This window comes from Adelges cooleyi, unplaced genomic scaffold (assembly GCF_023614345.1).
Source record: "Adelges cooleyi isolate 19-005CV unplaced genomic scaffold, UGA_ACOO_1.1 ACOO_flye_CR_arks_rails_tigmint_CR_PRNA_30, whole genome shotgun sequence".
NCBI lineage: Eukaryota > Metazoa > Arthropoda > Insecta > Hemiptera > Adelgidae > Adelges > Adelges cooleyi.
Window position 1 is genome coordinate 12,062,232 of NW_026095971.1, and position 15,016 is coordinate 12,077,247.

The window sequence follows — 15,016 nt, forward strand, 5'->3', positions numbered from 1 at the left end:
TAACAATATTAATTGATTAATATTAATAGACAACGTTTTAGTTTTTAACTTTAACGAATAGCTTAGTTTTTAATTTATACAAGTTTTATCCTACAAGTTTTAAGTTTTTACTTTTTTAGTTGGCGAATGAAAATACCTACTAATTTTGAATAGGAAAATATTGTTTTACGTTATTGGACGTGGGCAAAAATCCTAAACCAATATAAGAATCATGTTAAATTTATTTAACTATAAATGTATTATGTTTTATAATGAATAAGTCAAGACAGTACTGAATTAAACAAAAATACTCGTATGTTTTCGGGCATTATCATAACTCATTTATACTGTATACAGTACTTAATTAATTATTATTATTATTAACTATTAATTAAAAAAAAAAAAATTATATACCTAGTCGTCAAAGTACATTTTTTTTTAATGTACATGTAAATATAATATATAAATATACATACAATATTACATATATTGTTTTCACGCCCGGCGAAATCTGTTTTGTTGACTATGTTTTGTTGAAAAGTTTTAGACTACATTCATATATTATAGTATTTTTAGTACATGTAATCAACAAAGTGGTAAAAAGTAGTTCAACCATCATCCGGTTACGTAAAATTTACATTGACAATGTGAAAGATAATACATCAGTGATAATACAAATTTATTACAATTTCACTTGATGTTAAATATGTACCTATTTAATTATTAAAATTTGTTTATAATAAATGAGTATTTTATATATGTGTTTGATATGTTGTTAATTTTAATCATTTGGTCATTTTAAATTGATTATGTAGCCTGATGATGATGAAATGCCTAAACTAGTAGTTACTAATAAAACATTTTTGATGCCGATTGTAAAGTTTTTTATATAATAATTATTAAATAAATTGTAAATTAGGACACCAAATCAATAAGACACTAAAGCACGCAAAGAATGAAATTGTATTATGTTGTTGGTATAATATAATATTACAACGTCGTTGGATATATTTTATAAATTATATTTACCTATTTTTTGTTTTATAATTCGAGAGCGATCATTGTTGGGGAAGATTATTTCAGTGTTTCAGTCAATGGACCACCTCGTAAGTTTGGGTTATGCGTAATTATTTTTTTACATAAACATTGTACTAATATATATAATAGACATTATACAGAGTTTACTTTTTTAGAGTTAACTGACTTTTTTAATATACACAAGAAATCGTTAAGAGTGTAATAAATGCATACACAATAAAAATGAAAACAGGAGAGCACTCTTTGCTCCTGTTAAAAAGTAATACAAGAACCTTTAAACGAAATTGAAACATACAAAGGTAGCTTGCTAAATTGGTAAAACAAATTATAGACTTCCCTTAAAAATAATTCTACTCTTGTAGGAATGTTCATAATTTTTATACCTTTAGAATATAATATTTACGCCCTAATTAAACTTTATCCTTGCTGTCGGAATATTTTTAAATTAGCTTGCCACCATTTAAATTTTAAGTCCCAGATTAGATGTGTTCATCATTAATAACTAAATGATGTCTAAATGGGACTCTTGGCAATTGATAGTTATTATCGATTATAATCGCCGAAAATGGTTTTTTAAACCCACTCAAACCGAAATCTACAGCGGTCCGCACTTAAAAGTATTTAGGCTATTAATATTGCCAGTGCTACTAAAATGCTTTTATTTACAAAAATAAACACTCGAGTGCTCGCGTCATCCGCACAGATGAGAGGTTTCAAATCAGAATGAAGTGGACTACCGATCGAATTGTTAAATTGGCTCATATATTAATATTGTAACATTGTTCAATCTTGGACCGCAGTTTAATTATAATGTATACTCAATGGCCCTAGCTTATCGTTTAAAGTCGTCAATAATGGCGATAAGGGAGAATAGTCTTTTAAAGTAGCTCACCAAATAAATATTTTACAATTGTGCACGTGATGCCAACTTATGTGGGAAATATATGTACTGAATTCGATCTATGGCGACTTTTCGATTGCGTTTAATTAAAGTTCTTTTGATCGGCCAAAGTTTAGTGCGGCTACCGGAAGGAAGAAAAAAAAAAGTAAGGAGATAGAAAAACATTTTTGCCGATCGTCGAGTTTCTTGGCAATTCCCCTTCTCTCTTATTTTCCTGCTCTGGATTCTTTTTTTCTATTTTATTTTATTTTTTCACTTCGCCCAATTCAAAATCCGAGAAATCGTCGTTGTCGTCGTCGTGTTTCCTTTGAACGGCCACGCACAAGGAGACGTGACAATCATGTCTAATGATGTAATTAATTCCATGACCTGAAGAATCCATGAAGCCCTTCCCCAATCACTTCATGACCTCCGCCCCGACGTTCGATGATTCGACAAACTTTTCGTCGGCTAATTTTTCTTTATTTCCGTCTCAACCGCCACCCCCTCTTCGAATAAGACCCTCCGTCCCCAATACTTTTTCCTACTGATCTCTCCTTTTTTTTTTATTTATACAGATATATAGGACACATTTAGGACGATTTACTCGAACGCCACTAATTGGTTGAGTTCGACAATAGAAAGAATGATAATAATAATATAAAAAAACCTCACGACATTTCACAGTTAATTTGCGCTTCTGTAGCGGCAACACGTGCAGCGACGGGTTATACAGACCCAATATATTATTATAAGCTTATATCCAATGTACTGTTTCATACCAGTGAACGCGAGAACCCGCGCGAGAGGCCGCACTATCCTCGTAGTAATACACCACAGCTCTTTGAAAGTTGTGCAATATACCTATACATTTTATTAAGTATATTGTAGCATCCCGTAATGATAGACAGTGTCTAAATAATACATTTTTTTTACTCGTCCCCAATCCCAATCGATAGTAGTCTATTCAAATAATAAATCCCTAAAGTGAAGAAAAATAGCTCATTGTTCAACCCTTCTAAGGCTAATTACTTCCTCGTGAATTTTTTTTTCGTATTGGATTAACGGGAAATTTTAATTTTTCATTAAACAAATTCTAGCTTGAAAACTAATGAAAATATTTTTAATAAAAAAAAAAGGGATTTTTAAAGCTGAAGTATGACTTTAAAAACACGTTCTCAAGATTTCTGATTAAAAATTGTTTTTATGAAGTTACAGCCCATTAAAATGACAAGACTTACTGTTAACTTGCTAAAAAATATTGTTTCAAAAGAAGGCTTTAAAAGTGTTATTATTTAGTTTTAATTTTTTGTTTACAAATTAAAAAAATGTTCATTAGTTTTGAAGTTAGAATTTTCTTAATGAAAAATTTAATTTCTCATGTTAATTAAATGCAAAAAAATTATTAAGAAATACTTAAAGTTGAGCCAGGGATTTCAAATTTTAGGGATTTCTTATTTGAACAGGTTATTATTATTAAAATATTAAGCCATAATAGAAATTATTTTTTTTTTTAGTAACTAGTAGTTTATATTAGTTTAACATGCAGCCTGCAACGCATTCGTTACTTATGTCTTAAATAACCTTACATAACCTGCCTATATCAGTACTTTAGTAAACCTTAAATGTGGATGACACTAACAATAACAGTATCAGTAGAATGTCCCGTATTTTCAAACATCATTCGCTGTTCTCTATAATATGCAGTATTAATTGGGTAACTAATTAATTGCAATAATTCTCTACCTAAATAATATATTTTACATAATTAGCAAACATATTTGTTCGCCAGAATATATTTTGCTATATTTTACTTTTAGCAAATAGTATTTTTGCTTCTCAATTGTACAGAGAAAATAATTTTGCTACACGGTTAACATAAGCATTAGCGCGTGTACTCAAGGATATAATAACATAGCGTTGACAACGCCACGAGGCGCAACCCCTTTTCGGTCTAAACTCATACATGTCCAATGACCGAAAAACAATATGCGCTTTGGACGCCCGCGGAGTTGTCACAATATTATATGTATGTATTATAATATATATATATATATATATAATATATATATGTTATAAAATTATCTGCTGGTGGTATACTCTCTCCAAGGGCTCTTGCCACTCTTTAGCGGCTTATTGTCCGTGCTCCGTGGACTGAGCTAAATACGGCGGGCACGAGGCGGCGGTCGATGCGCATTACCATAACTATTATTTTTCGTACTCAATCTAAGTCCCATTCAGTGTGCGGGGTTCATCACTCATAATATTATTTATAGAATGTATAATTAAAAGGCCGTATATGTGTGGTGAAAAACTACCGATGTGGTCGTCGAATAATCACTTTTGCCATGACCAAATTATTTATCTTTCAACTTTCAACACCCTCGCTTGTTGGTATATAAATTCCAAAATACCAAAGTATATACGTACATAAAACAACACTGAACACTCATATTTAGTTTAATGATGAAAGCTGACCAAGTTGAAGCGGATAACTAAGATTTTCAGTTTATATAGCTACGGCATGTGCACCAATTGTCCGAAGTCACCCTGTTGAACTGGCTTGGAGACTTTAAACTGTTGTTAACAATTGAAAGTATTCAACACATTTTTAAATTCATAGTTGCAAGACAACGTGAATATAAAACGTCATTGTGATAACCTATAAGAAAGACTATTCGCGGTATTAACACATTCATTTTAACTATACACAAATGGAAAAATAAGAAATAAGTTGTAATTGTTTAACTTAATTAGTTTTTTTGGATTACAGTTAGATTACAGAATAATTATGTATTAAATTTGTTTGTTTGTGGATCAACTTAATATAATTGTTATAATTAGTTAATCCAGAAGCTAAAAAGCTTATAACTAAAATGTTACGAATAATAAATATTAGTTTTATTATACAATTTGGAAAATAATATTGACAAAAAAATCGCTTTTATTTAAATGAAAAAGAAATACATATTCACGACCACAGGTTTGCGCAAGATTTACAAAAGTCGCCTATATACAGTCAACATAGCTGATAGAACGCGGAAGGAACTGCTAAAAAACGGCTAAAAAAATATTATGTGACAGACATGATGATGTGAGTAGCGTGTACGAGACCTATTCAATCAGGAGCGCTTGAGAAAGAAAGTATACACACTATGCTGCGGTCTTCAAAGAGGGCAAATAATATTACGGCAATTTTCCCGGCTTGTGAAATTATATTGTTGCCGTTAAACGTTTCCGGAAATGAGTCATGATTCGCTTAGGGTCAAATGGGGAGCTGAAATTATTACTAGTCTTCGAAATTGTTATCCATTGTCATAGAAAACACATTGTATTACACTTTATCTTCGGATGCACCTTTAGGTTTTGAGTAAAGAAGATTTTATGTATCATTATTAAAAATCATTAAGGTTAATTATAATTTTTAGATGTTATGCTAAATGGCGAATTTTATATCTTATAATTTTGTAATCAAATTAATTAAAGTAATAAAAAAAAATCTATCTAATGTAGTTATAATATCTAGTTTAGAGTAAAATGGTTTATACATTTTGTTTTTTTTTAAGATATAGGTATATTATATAAGGTATAGATATATACTTAGGATTTGGAAAACCTTAATTTAAATTATTTCTTCTTGAATCAATTTTACTATGGGCTTTGGTATAAAAGTGGTTCTAATAATTCTTTATATTAGCGAAATCTTTAGTTAAGGAAAATCAAATATCAACAAGAAATTCACTTTGAGATATTAAAATTATATTTTTATATTTAGGAGTTGTAAAAAAGTCACGTGTGCAGTGTGCTCAGAGTTGTGAGGTGACGAAATCCTTTTTTCTTAAATAAATGTCAGCACGTTTACATAGGAGCAAAAGGGTGTGTAGTTTATCGTTAGCGACCCTGAATAGGTCCACCCCTGACAGCAGCAGCTGTTAACTGTCATTATGGTCATTATTAAGTGTTTTAAAGAGTCAACTTTTAATTGTTTGCTGATGGATCCGTACAATATTGTGTTTGCATTATTTTCATTGACAGTTATTATCTACATAATTTGGTAACGTTCACAGTACACATAGGGTCGTAGGGATGATTTACTTTTGAGAGTAAGACCACTGTTTTGTTTTTTACACGACCAAATTTATTAGTTATATTGCGACCACGGCCACGGTGGTTTGTGCTATTTAACGATTTCTGTTTCTTTTAAAAAATAATAATTTTTATAACCCGTCCAGTTCATCTAGACACCTGGTACCCCTGATTTGTTCAGACAAATGACGTCTAGGAGTGTTCAGATGAACTGGACGGGTTATACAATGTTTTAATACCACAAAAACTAAAATCATGGTTCATTAGGTAATCAAATATTAGTAAGTAGTAACATAAATATCTAAAAAAATATAATATTCATGGTACGCCATTTATCGCAAGACACTATTTTTTCTAAAAATAATTACAGTTTTGTAGATTTTCTTTGAAGACTTTTAGATATCGTTATTTTACAGTATTAAACAGTATTAAAATTTTCGGGTTAATTTCAGTTCTATGAACTTTTGAAGCTAAAATGGAACCAGATAAAAACCCTTTCCAGAAATGTTGTGGGTAATTATTATTTTCAAAGTTATTAAAATTTAAAGTTTAGGACGGGACGTAAAATGTGTTTGAATAACTCACGCGGAAAAAATAACTCCACCCACCCGCTCATCTTAAAAGTTAAACTTTAAAAAATTATTATAAATTTAAAAAGTTTTATAAATATGTATAATATGTACGTTACTATTAAAGTCGAACCCCATATTTACATGTTATTACAAGCTCTATGCCTTATGTCACTACACAGGTTGATAAATAATCACCAGGACCGGATTAACCAGTAGGCATTGTGCAGCAAAACTTTTTAGACTACTACAATTTGTCGATCAATTTGTACATTTTCTTCTAAACTATTTTTATAAAGGTTTTAAACAAATTCAAAGAATTTAAACACCAAAGCAAAAAGCCTATTTATTACAGTACAGTTTGTTTAGATTTACAATTTAATGTTACTCTAATCGCAGTATTATCGAATGTAAAAATTAAATGTAGAAATATAATTTTGTTCAAAAATAATATCTATAGGGATTAATAATCTTCAGTTGTAAATTATCGTATTATATTTTACAGTTTTACAATAATGGATATGTTTTGGAACAGTGTCGTGAAGATGCTAGTTGCTACTAATAATTACTTTTCTAACTATTCTGTAGAAATAAAATCATTTAATTTGAAACGTAATTATTAGAACAGATGCCTCTCTTATAGTTTATACTTTACAGTCATATTATTAAGAGGACGCCACACCGGCCATTTCTAAGGAGTAAAGTATAGGCAATTTTTCGAAAATTTTAATATAGAGTTTGAACTATAATGCATACTTATTAATACAGTAATGAGGATACTTTGTTGATTGCCATTCTTTTTGTCAGACTATCATACAGTCATTTCTATAGGATAAATTACAATTTTTTCCCTTTAAAACTGCTTTGCGCGAATTAATTTTTCTCAGGCTTCATATAAAGTTAAGGAAAGAAATTCATACATAATATTTATGACAAAATTATCTGTGTTCCATCATCCGTATTTTTTCGATATACCTAATACAATCAACGTTATATAATTTTAAAAAAAGTCTAAAAAGTCCTTTCTTAGTTAATTAATTATTCATTAACTGGTTGAAATATTAAAAAGAAGGCGATGGTAGAACACAGACAATGCTGTTGTCTATATTTTGTAAAAATTTGGTTTCTTAGTTTTGATTGTAGCCTTTGTAAAATTAATCCGCGCAAGGCGGTTTTTTTGAAGAAAATAACGGGTGTGTGACGTCCTCTTAATATAAATCTTAATAGCAAAACATGACGCACTCTTGTTTTGTAACTTGAATACATTTTTAGTTCCTTGTGAATCACATAGATAGCGCAGTGTATTATGTAAGTGTAAAACTAATTTACCCATGTGACATGACTGATTTTTAATGGTTAACTTTAGTTAGTTATCGTACTGTATAAATGTATAATATCAGTTTTACTAATTAGTATTCAATTTTGTTGTAATAAATATGATGTGTTTATATATTTTTTTCTTAACATTAATTTTATTTTACCGGAACAAATGCAAATAATTTAAAATTTGAATCAAATAGTTTTTAAGTTTACTAAAAATCAAAACTCATTAAAATTAATTAAGAAATTGTTACCTGTTGTTCTTCCGTATATTACAGGATATTTTCGAAAATTAATCCAGTAAGTGTCATACGCCTGAAACATTATATACCAAGACTAGCTTTAGATTTTAGATTATAACTTTATAAAGTAATTTGGTTAATAATATTACCTATACTTAAAACAAAAATTATAGTGACGATACAAAATGTATAATCTTATTCAAAACATCAGTTTGCTTGACATCTGAGTAATTCAAATGTCAAGAAAATAGATTTCGATACAATTATGGGAAAGTGTGTTCTTTTCTTTTAACTTTTCGGCTGTCTAAATTGAGTTGACCAGACTCGTCGGTCAAAGACAAGATGCGTACAAATACCTATTTAATTTTAATTAAAAAAATCGCCAGCACAATATAACTTGTTTTAAGTACTTATACATATTTTAAACAATTATACTGTTATAAATCTTTATGTAACCATACAGCAAAAAAGTCAACATTTTTTTAACGTTTGGTAGAAAATATTAAATTTATAATATTTATTTAAGGATTTGCAAAAAATGTATGTTTATTTTGCTTCCTCAAAGAAGAAATTAATATTCTCTGGAAATTTGTTTTTAAACTTCTGTTTGGGAATAGTGTTTTTTTGGTATTGTGTGTATACATAACTGATAGTAGTGATTTTGTATACTGTTAAAATAAAAATAATAGTCACGGCGTGGCCCAACTACGCGGTTTTTAATAATATGCATGGGTTTTAACACATTATATAATTATATTATGGCTCCTACTGGATAATATGTTGTGACACGATAAAACAAAATTGATGTGGGTCCATAATATATATATTAATTAACATATCTATATTACATCGATTAAATTCAGGAGAAAATGTGTATATGCGAAACAGAGTCAAATAAATTAAGAAAGATTATAAGAGTGATATATTATATAAATATATGTATATAGGTATTTATTTTATAGATTATTTTTGTGGTTGAACACATGGGAAAAACCATTATTGTTTGTAATATTACTTTAACTCGTGAGAGACTAATGTAAGCGAGGAGAACTGTAAAAACTTATATGTATTAAATGAGAAAAACAGCACACTCATGTTATATTTGTCGATATACTCCGTTTAAACCATTGATTTCAGGTTATTTTGTGGTCACCTAACTATTAGCTACTGATGCGAATTTCCCTTGTGGTTAAACTGCTTGCTGTGGAATATGGCGAGAGAAATATAATGTTATGATGGGCGATTTGAAACCGCATTAGTAGTTGTACAATAAAGGGGTAAGGCGATAGAAAGGAAAAAGAAAACACGACACGCCACTAACGGCAAATATGTACCGGGTGATTGGTTAACTATGGACCACTCAATATCTTAGAAGATATTAGACTTTTTTAATTTTTTTTTTTTTATACTTTTATAGTAATTAGTTGGGACAAATTTTATATATATTTCAAAATTTTAACACCATCCCTTATGCGTTAAAACCATATCAACTTTGGATTTTTAAATGGTAACCCCCAATTTTTTTTTGATGATCCTGTTTATTTTTTTTAAATTTAATTTTAGGCGTAAAAACTAGGTAAATCGATTGAGTAGTTAACGAGCTACACAGTTTTAAAATTAAAGGGAGTGTAAAAAATAAATTAAATATCTTGGAGATGCTAACATATTATGGTGACACTTGACTGCTCTCTGTTATTATTTATTGACAATTAACTTTGACAATAGCAATAGTAGCGTTTAAAAATCATAACCGTACCAAACACTATTTACTTTAGGTAAATAATTCACCGATAGTAAATAATAATGATAACCGCTATATCGACTGACAAATATACCACCACTACACACTTTTACATTTATTTTGTAAAATAGTAGGTATGTTTAATTTGTTATCAATACCTTGTGAATATTTTTCCAGCATTTAGCAATTATTCGTTTTGGTTAATTTGACACATTTTGTTTATTCATGCGATTTGTACGTCTTAATTTCTTAGTATATTATAATAATATACTATCATAACTTACTAGATCTATGAACTTGTCAACATTTATTGTGTTTTAAATAATAACATTGATATTAAATATCCATAATCAATGTGAATACCGAGATGGAGTTTTGCTCAAGTGACAAATCTATAAAACCTAAAACCTTACTTATAAAATGTATGCACATCAAATGTCAAAATTAAAGGTACTTATAATAATATATTATTTAAAATAAATAGAGTAATTTGAATTATGCTTCATGATATTTAATTAAAACTTTTATTTTTACAGTATTATGTCTTTGTTCTGAGAAACTTATAAATGTGTAGTTTTGTGTTTTACTATATTGGTATCTGAATTCAAAGAAAAAATATAAAATTTTTTATGAAAAAATTGAATCTTCAATCATCGTTTACTGAATCAATAATAGGTAAGATAATGTATTTATTGATATAGGTGTATTGTAAAAGTACATTTTTTTATTAGAAAAATATAATTAATCGTTTTTTTATTATTCATGAACATATAAAATGTTTTTACATAATAAGTTTTTTTGGATTACTTATGTTTATCATACTTAATATGTTTTATTAAAATGCGTTACTTAAAAATTAACGTATAACTTAAAAATTATCATACTTGTATAATTATAAAAAATATATGTGTATACTGATATTTGTTGCTTAACCATATAATTATTTAAGTATCTAAGAAACTTATTTAATTTTTTAAATTAAATGTTTCAGTATGTTCAATATTAATATGGACTATCTCAACTTACATTGATATTTGTTATTGTCTACAACTACACTACTACCAACGTCAAATTTGGTGTATTATATTATTGTAGTCAATCAGTCTAAACCAATTCCATCAATACATTGTCGAATGTTGTGGTATTCAATTTTCAGTAAATTTATAGGTGTTTTATTTTAAGGTAAAATATATAAGATCATCAGTTTGCAATAATTTAGTTAATTTCTATGAATTCATCACTAACAATTTATTATTATTATTATTAATTTTTTAGTTACTGTGGCACACTATTGCAGATAACGGTTTTCCATTAAGTCAGTAAGAAGAATAAGTTGGGTTCACAAGTTCAAATCAAATATTAGACAACTATATATATTTAGTTATTCAGCTAAAAATGTAATTCAATAAAATAATTTAAAAGTACTTTATCATGTTAAAAGTGACATAAAGTTTTTAAACTCTAAGTATTTAAACACACGTATACTTAACATATCTATAATTATAATACATTATTTATTAATTATTAATGATTAATTCTTTATTTAATATTAATTTAATCTAAAATGCCGCTGAGAATGTTAATATTTCTGAAATATGTTATTGTCTTAATCCAAATCTTGAAATTATTTTCATGATGGCATAGTTTTGGCATTAGCTATTACAGAATTTATTGACAATTTTCTAGTGGTTTACGATTAAGTTTTTATAAGTAATAAAGTAAATAAAATTATAAAACACAAAATAGAAGAAAAAAAATGTTAACTATTGGATTAAGTGTAAAAAAGTAAATTGAATGAATATACTTATAAATATTTTTTAACTTAAATATGTAAATGGAGATGGATTTCTTCTAGTGGGAAATCATCAAACAAACTTTACCGCCCTAGGTAACTTCCTATAAATACATCACTATATACAGCAATATGTTGTACCTCTATTATTTACAAGTTAATTATAGATATGTTAATTTTATTTAGTCTTAATTTTTTAATATGATTTAGCAAATAAAAATGTTTATTCGTATCTTATAAGCATATTATTTATCTTGTTACTTGTTTTTTTATTTTACTATTATCATAATAAACATAACATAATATAGTATTTAAATGTTTGTTAGTAATATTATTATTGAATTTTAAGCTTATGACTGTTAAAAAAGCTGTACAAAAACAAAAAAAATTGTACTTTATCATTGTCACTCTAAATTTTTGCTTATACCTCGTACAACGAGAAAAACAACCATTTATTAAATAAGAAACATACTTTTACTGTTCATATGAACACATTAAAATAAGTAAGAATAGTCAATACTATGAAATATATACAGTATAGGCTTAAGGTGGTAATATAATAAAGAGTTAATAAATAAATACAGCTTTAAATAATTAAAAATACTGAACTAGAAATAGTTAAAATTGACGCGTTACAACTTTAAATTATAAAAATGAAAATTTATTTTAGTGCACAAGTATTGGATGAACGTAGTTCTTATGGAATCCTTTGTTATCTAAACATTTTAATAAACACAATAGATGCCTTATAAATATGTTGTTTGACATCTTATGTACCTATCATAAACCAGTTCGAACAAATGCTAAAATAGTTTTTGTACATATTAAGTTTAGTTTTTGTTTATTTCTGTATATATTCTGTACATATTATCTATTAACTGTATGTAATACAATATTATACTAAAAAAACAAAAAATTGAATGTTATTTATTAAAGTTTTTTTAAAAATATTTTCACTAACAGAATTAATAATTTGACTAGTTAAGACACCAGTACAAGTAATACTTATTAAGACCAAGACGCTAAATATTTAAAGTAAAAACCAAGACGCTAAATAACTATAATAATTGAAAAATTAGAAAAATGAACTTTTTGATTAGTTTTCAAGTAGTCGTATTTTTATAATAATTTGTTCTGTGTTGATATTAATCTACGCTAGTAACGAATCGTTTTGGTAGAACTACGGTATATACTCTATATAAGACCGTGATTAGACCACGGTAGCCTATGGTTGAAATTGAAAAAAAAAACTATTTACTAGGGCTTATAATATTGTTTGTTAACAGCAGCTAATGCCTAATATTCAATACGTACAGGTACACCGCACCGCTAGGAACACTACAGAAAAAACAGATAAGAAGACATTACCCATATAATATTATTATAGATTTATTATTAGTTCGTTTTCATTGTGACCGACGACCGTCAACTATTAACTTTAATCTACAACCGTATCGTTAATCAATCTTATTTTGTGAAACGTGAGATCCGGCGATAAACGATTTTTTTCTTTAGTTGTAAAACTTATAAAAGCATCTCATATAAGCTAATATTATAATATTGTAGTACTAAGCTATAACTTTAAAAGTACTTGTCTGATTTAGCTAGTTTTTACGCCTAAAATTAAATTTAAAAAAAATCAACACGATCATCAAAAAAAAATTGGGGGTTACCATTTAAAAATCTAAAGTTGATATGGTTTTAACGCATAAGGGATGGTGTTAAAATTTTGAAAAATACATTAAATTTGTCTCACCTATTAACTATAATAGTACAAAAAAAAAAAAATTAAAAAAGTCTAATATCTTCTAAGGTATTGAGTGGTCCATAGTTAACCAATCACCCGGTATAGTGAATAGCCCTGCGGTCGAGATTTTTTTATGATTATGGCTAACCACTGCCATATGACACAACTTAAAAGTGTATTATCACATAACAAGTATTATAAATTTATAAGCTTACATACTAACATCTACTATTTACCATAGACACCAGTACTGCTACCATTTTATGAACTTACTAAGCTTTTGTGAGTCGTAAAAGTTTAAAAAAAATAGTGACATCAAATAATTGTAACATAAAAAAATATTGACTTATCTATTTTATTGCCCAAAAATCTAATTAGGTTTCAAAGATTTTGTAGTTTAAATTATTTTTATCGGTATGACATGAACTTACCTATAACTATAATTGAACTTTAGTTAAAACAAATTTTAAGCATATTGTAGTAAAGATATAAAATCTACTTGAACCCTAAACCATAAAAATTATACACTTCTTGCGTACACGTGTTACGACAACGATGTGTCATCTTCAGCGCTAACAACAGACTGAGGCTCAGTAACGAGGAGGTCGCAGTTCTACAGATATTAAATCCCTAAAACTTTGCTTGAAAAAGTGAAATTAAGAAAAAAATTATATCCCTTCTTCTTTATTCAACTATATTTAAAAAAAGTTATAGAGCATCGCAATTATTAAAGTTGATACATATATATATTTTTTTGGTATTTTTCTTGATTTTGAAGGGGAAGGGGTGAATTTGTTTAGTTTTTGTTTTAATAACGTACCTTAAAGGTATGATTTATGATCCATAGAGTTACTACTCGAAGAAATTGGTTCAGCGGTTTAAGAGTATCGTGGGTACAGATACAAAAAAAAAATAATAAAAATACATTATTGTAAATAAAATACTATCTCAGTTCTGCATCGAAGCTAAAAATAGATATAATATTTCACGCACAGATGGGCATTGCAAGTATGGCATAACTGTAGCAACTGCACTTACGAGCATAACTATATTCATTAAATCAGAAAGACGAAAAAGGATTTATTTACCTCTTGTGGGATATTGTATTTCAAAAAGGATATTTTTTAGGGTTGAAGTTAACGTATTATAAAGCCTAAACTCTATCCGGACGTTACATATTACTTAGTAAGAAACAGCATCCTGCGAGTATATTTTCTAGTTAATTGTGCGCATTCAATCATTTTATAGCTATTATTTTTTAGATTACACGCGATCAAGTGACAATAATTAGATAATAGTTTTATAATAATGTGTTTTTGAACGTACATATTTATAACTCGGACTTTATATTTGTTATCTGTTGGTATATATTTATATCTAATAGCTCCGAGTACATTGTAAAAATGTTAGAAATACTTTGTACTTATGCGACGCCATTGTAAGATATATTGGGTCCTAAATAAAATAATTTATAATAAATATAATAATTTATTATACTAAAAAATGTATTGATTTAAATAATCTATTCACATAAATTAAAAAATGAATGGCATATATTGAAAAAAACTATTTGAAAAAAATAATTTCATAAATGGACTATTACCCTTCTTCCCCTGTGCTCT

General features: G+C 27.7%; 1 long non-coding RNA gene across 1 annotated transcript; it reads left to right on the top strand.

The window, feature by feature from the left end:
* Positions 1–10,054: 10,054 nt before the first annotated feature.
* Positions 10,055–11,337, top strand: LOC126838830 (uncharacterized). The gene is made up of 4 exons (XR_007685732.1): positions 10,055–10,305; positions 10,392–10,530; positions 10,847–11,037; positions 11,131–11,337. It is a non-coding gene; the product is annotated as an uncharacterized LOC126838830 (long non-coding RNA).
* The last annotated feature ends 3,679 nt before the right edge of the window (positions 11,338–15,016 follow it).